Raw genomic sequence first — 6,127 nt, forward strand, 5'->3', positions numbered from 1 at the left:
TAAACCCCAAAAAACAATCGTTTAAATATTGTAACTCATTGAGAAGCCACGGCTTTGCAGTCATTTATGTATAGCGGTCTCATGAGAATAGCCTGTTTGACGGGTTTTCGCGACTGGTTTCCTTGTACAATATATAAAAGTGTCCATATAACGCACCAGTTGGCTATAATTCTGTTTGAAAAAAATGATGATAATTTTGATTGAAAGGGATATTGTTGCATCTCAAGATACATAAATAGTCCTGTCCTTAAGGTCTAGCGTAATTTGGAAATGTTGGAACTTCAAGCAAAATCATTCCATAGAATTTATGGTTTAATAATGGACTAGCCACTTGTGTAGTTTAGTAATGGACTAGTCATATTCAGGTTGTCTTTAGTGTAACCAGTTCCTTTGATAAGTCTTTAGTATTTGGCTAACCTCAAAGGACCTATGTATGAGAGAGATATTGAAATAAATATCTGCTATGGAGTAAAAGAGCAAGAACTTGCGTTACCGTGTTAGGAATTTTCTATAGAGCTCGAAATTAAAAATCTCACACACACACACAAAAAAAAACTCTAGAAGAAAATATATGATTTTATAACTAGAAACCTTATTGATTAGGCCTGCAAAGCGGGCCTTTTGATTGCCAAGAGCCTTGCTAAGTGGACCTTTTTGCTATTGATGACAAACTGCATTCTACGTTATTGAGAATTATTAACTGATGGAATGTAGAAGCTGGTGAAAGATGTAAAATAAAGATGAAGCTGAATTTGTGCTGACAAAAATTAAGACAATTATTGCAATTAGGTCACAATTTTAGTAGATTAAGGCGAGTTTAGACGCATCATAAATGACAAGAGGTTAAATTTCCCTAGATCAGCGAGCATCTTTGCCGTACACGTCCAGTATAATGATGGTTATTTATTTGCAAATTTAGCCCTACCCTTATAGCTTAATTATGGCACAGTTAAGCAAAACAGGTCAAACTAACGGTACATACTTGTATGTTTTTTAGATGGGGAGGGGGGAAAACGAATTTGAAACACACATAATAGAGAAACAATTTGTAATATATAGCAAATTGTAGAGTAACTCGTAAAAAGAAAATTGAAATTCAGACGGATTTGGCTTGACATCCCCACCCGTACACCCCCACCGCACCCCACCCATGCCTTTATATGAGACTCGTCTCTTGTTGTAATTTTGCAAATAACATTTTCACATTTGGAACTGTAATGCTCCTACGTATGTATTTACTTTCCAAGTCAAATTAAGCGAAAACGGGATTGTACTATCAGATACAAATATCGCAAGAAGGGCTATTCACAAGGAATTTGCACGGCTTTTTAGCAATTCAGCCTAGAAATACTGAAGTGATGGAAAACTTTCATCGTTATAAGGGCTCAATCAACCAAATTCTATGGCTGGTCCTAGTCGTGTGTTAGTTGGGTTATTTTTCCAAGTTTTTTCTTATCTTTTGGTCTTAGCGCTTAAAGTCTTGTTATTTAAAAAGAAATTGGGGTGGTCGCAAAATAATTTATGCCTTTTATGAAATATAATTGCTCGGTTACAAAACTTAACTGTAAGTTATATCGTCCTTGATAAAAAAAAAAAAAACTTCATGACCAAAGACTCTGCACCAATACTCCAAGCTAGTGATTTAGGCTGCTATTATTCTTGTATATAAGCCTTTGGAAGCAAGAGATTCTTTGGTCTTTAAAGCGGTTGCAGCTGGTGTTTTGAAAAGCTGTTAGGAGTGCCTTGGTGAGGCAGTCGTTGGTTTCTGTTTCATTAAGCCGGGGAACAACTGATGTACTTTACGAGGGGGTTTTAATACCGTGTGCAATCACTTTTGAAGCAATGATCTCCCTACTTAATCCTTAATTATACACGGGCAATTCACTTCAGATCCGCTGTGAAAACATCGGCTGGTGAGAATAGGGTGGTCATTATTGCAGAATTAGGTGCTAAAACTAACATTCCACAGGAGGCGTGTTTGGGATTTATGGGTTTTACACTTTGTATCTTAGGCTCAGAAAAGCTACTCATCAGCAGGATTCAACCACCTTTATAACCCGGAAGTCGGTTACTCTATTAAGCTTCTCTAAATAAAAAAAAAAGTCTTGTAATCCAGTAGCAGCATACTGCTGCTGCTTTTACAACTAATTCAAAACGAGGTTTTTAAAAGAAAAATGAAGAGCCTTATATAAATCTAAAGCGATTAGAAACAAATTTCCACACTGGTCTGTAAATAACGAACTGTAAATAAAGAGCGACTCAGCCAACAGTAACCGGAAATCTTAAAAAAAGAATATTGACAACGATTTATTCGTCAGTAGAATTGGCCTTTTATGCTGATTCCAAACATATAAAATTCTCTAAGTTTAATGTTACCCATCAAAAGCTACGAGCCGAAGAAAATTTGCTTGATTTTCAGAAAAGGGGGAAACACCCCCCAAAAGTCAAGCGATCTTAATAAAAGTCACACCAACAGATTCAGTATATCATGGAACTATAATGTAGAGGTTTCAAGCTTTTTACTACAATTAAATAAAAAAATAAGTTTTTTTAAACTGAAAGTAAGGAACGACGTTAAAACTTAAAACGAACAGAAGTTATTCCGTATATAAAAGGGGCTGTCCCCTCCTCAACACCTCGCTCTTTACGCTAAAGTTTCTTATTGTTAAAAAAAAATAGAGTTGTGAGAAAGTCAAACTTCAGCGTAAAGAGCGAGGCGTTGAGGAGGGGACAGTCCCTTTCATATACGGAATAATTTCTGTTCGTTTTAAGTTTTAACGTCGTTCCTTACTTTCAGTTAAAAAAACTTGTTTTTTTTTTATTTAAAATTTGAACGTTTTTGAAATAATGCAGGTTTTGATTTTGGCTCACCGTACATGAATAATTAAAACAAAATTTGCATATTAATTTTACTTATATTTGGTTAAATGGCTTTCTCGAAACTTCTTTAATTTTATTTACGAACGTTTTTATTAGTAATAAATATACGTAAGTTACGAATTAACTTACGTAACGAACTTCTATATTCATATATTTTTAATATGTATATTAGGGGGTTCGCCCCCTAGTCAATACCTTGCTCTTTAAGCTAAAATTCGAGTTTTGTTCTAATTCTTTAAAAATGACCCCTTTATTACAAAGGCCGTTAATTAGAATAGATAGCTCTTATGAAAGTACTAAAAAATCTTTGGCTTAAAGAGCGGGGTATTGACTAGGGGGTGAACCAAATCATATACGTAATATTTTTCTGTTCGTTTTAAGTTTTGATGTTGCTCCTTATTTTCAGTTGAAAAATTTTTTTTATTTAATTTCTGATCTCTTTCTTTAATAATTCTGGGAAATCCTTCACCCCCTTCATAGCAATGTCCATTTCCCCATGAAAACTTCCTTCGTGGAAAGATCCTGCCATATAACCCCCAGCCCCCCCCCACCTACTAGAAAAAATCCCCCCTGAAAACGTCTGTATACTTCCCAATAACGAATACTATGTGTTAACATTGGGTAAAGTTCATAACTTTCAGCCCTTCCCCGGGGACTTCGGGGGATTAAGTCATTCTAAAAGACATAGTTATCATATTTTCGACCATGCTGAACAAAATGGCTATCTCAAAATTTTGATCGGGTGACTTTGGGAAAAAATGAGCGTGGGAGGGGGCCTAGTTGCCCTCCATTTTTTTTGGTAACTTAAACAGGGAGATATAACTTTCAATTTTCGTTCCGATGAGCCCTAACACGATATTCTAGGACCACTGGGTCGATATGATAATCCCTGGAAAAAAAAAACAAATAAAAACGCATTCGTGATCTTTCTTTTGGTAAAAAATGCAAAATTCCACATTTTTGTAAATAGGTGCTTGAAACCTCTACAGTAGGGTTCTCTGGTACGCTGAATATGATGGTGTAATTTTCATTAAGGTTCTATAATTTTTAGGGGGTCTTTCCCTTTTTTCTAAAATCAGCCAAATTTTCTCAGGTGATTAACTTTTGATTGGTAAAACTAAACTTGATGCATTTTATATATTTGAAATCAGCATTAAAATCTGATTCTTTTGATGTATCTATTGGTATCAAAATTCCGTTTTTTAGACTTTCGGTTAACATTGAGCCGGGTCGCTCCTTACTTACAGTTCGTTATCACGAACTCTTTGATTAATGTTGAATTTAGTATTTTCGTCTGAAGAAAATTCACGGATGCGTGTTTATTCTTTATTTTATTTATTGCTTTTTCCCAGGGGCAAACGTATTAAGCCAGTGGTCCTAAATGATTGGGAGAGGGGTCATTCAAACAGAATTCAAAATTTCTAGTGCTCTTTTTAAGGGATTAAAAATGCGGGAGGGTATCTACAATCACCATGCCCACGCCCTGTTTTTTCGCATAGACATCCTATCAAAACTTTGAAAGAGCAGTTTCATTTAGCATAGTTGAAAGGTATAATAACTAGGCCTTGGGGATGACGAGACCTCCCATACCCCTTGGGAAAAGGATTTTAAGCTACGTAATTTGCCCTCTGTTCACATATCGTATTTATTACTGGAAAATAAACTGCGGAGGATATACTGGGAATTTTCATCTGGGGGGGAGCAGTGTTCATTGGGGGAATTTTCTATGGGAAGAAAAGTTTCCGGGGGAATTTCCAGTGGAAAATTTTACACCGACGGAAGGGGATTTCCTGGCATTTTTTAAAAAGTGCTCAGAAATTAAAAAAACAAGTCTTTTTAACTGAAAGTAAGGAGCAACATTTAAACTTAAAATGAACTGAAATTACACCGATAATGCGGGAGAGGATACCGCTTTCTCAACCCTACATATTTACGCTGAAGTTTTGCTTTTTGTCACAATTCTTTAAGAAAGACTGGTCAAACAGAAGAGTTGTTGAATTTAAATTAGAAGCATTTTTAAATAAGATTAAGACTTAAGTACAAAGAACGAGGGTTTAGGAAAGGGTAGCACGCCTCACATACGGAGTAATTTTTATTCGTTTTAAGTTTTAACGCGGCTCCTTACTCACAGTCGAAAAAAAACCAAACAGAAATTAAAGAACTTAAAACAAACAGAAATTGCTTTCAATGAATAAATGGAACCTAAAGCAAAAATAAATTAAATAAATAATCATACCGAACATGAAGAAAAAAGATACTGCTATAGATGAATATATAAACCCTAAAATAAATAAAAGCTTAAATGGGTAATCAAGTCAAAGTAAAAGAAATAAATTATTCTACAGGAGTAGAGCTACCTGCCAATTCAGCCTTCTACAGGTTGTAACGTTATTTGCACTATGCTGAAAACCAAACATATTTTAAACATTTTTCTTCTATAGTTGTAACTTTGAAAAATTAAAAATTTCTGAGATTTCCGTGAATTAATATCATTACACATTAATATCATTTAATTTTCAGTATTCCTTTCCATTCTCCTTTATTATTATTGTGATTTGATTTTATTATTTTTTGTTCGTCCATGTTCTCGCAGGTAAAACCATATTATCCGAAATATATACCATTTTATCCAATAGAACACAAATGATACACACGCTGTTTAGAATGCTTGAGAGGGAGAAGGAGTACCACTGCGCTTATTTATAAGCCTTGATTAGCTTTTCGATATTATTTGCTTTGTTACTTTTCTCTTGATTTTATAATAAATTGGCTACATAACACACTGCTCAAAATATAAATTGTTCAGAGCAAAGCGCAAGAAACACTGCAGCACTTGGAAGACAGAGGAGGAAGTAGGTCCGTCCTCTGAAAACAAAAGCAATAACAAAAATAAAGGTTTCCGACTTTCATTCACACCTCTGCTAGATTTTCTTTTCTCGTAGTAAGTTTCTGGCTACTAATAGCGCTAGTCTTAAGGTCAATTGATACCTTCAAATCATTTTGCCAGACTCAGTGTGAGCTGACTGTCTAAAAGACAAAGCGCCCATTAAGGAATTTTCCCTGCACCAGACTGCAAAATTACTCAAGTGATATTTCCTTAAAATTTCGGTAAAAATTTATATGGGGTCTTGAATGCGTTAACAGTTTGAAAAGTTAACGAGAGGCTAGTTTAAAATGAAGAAAAATAAAATCTTTTATTAATTGTTAAGGAAAGCGCTGTTTATTCAACGTGCCTACAGCATAAATA

The sequence above is a fragment of the Artemia sp. Qi Xiang Cuo genome, chromosome 6 (genome assembly GCF_049724085.1).
Source record: "Artemia sp. Qi Xiang Cuo chromosome 6, ASM4972408v1, whole genome shotgun sequence".
NCBI classification, from domain to species: Eukaryota; Metazoa; Arthropoda; class Branchiopoda; order Anostraca; family Artemiidae; genus Artemia; species Artemia sp. Qi Xiang Cuo.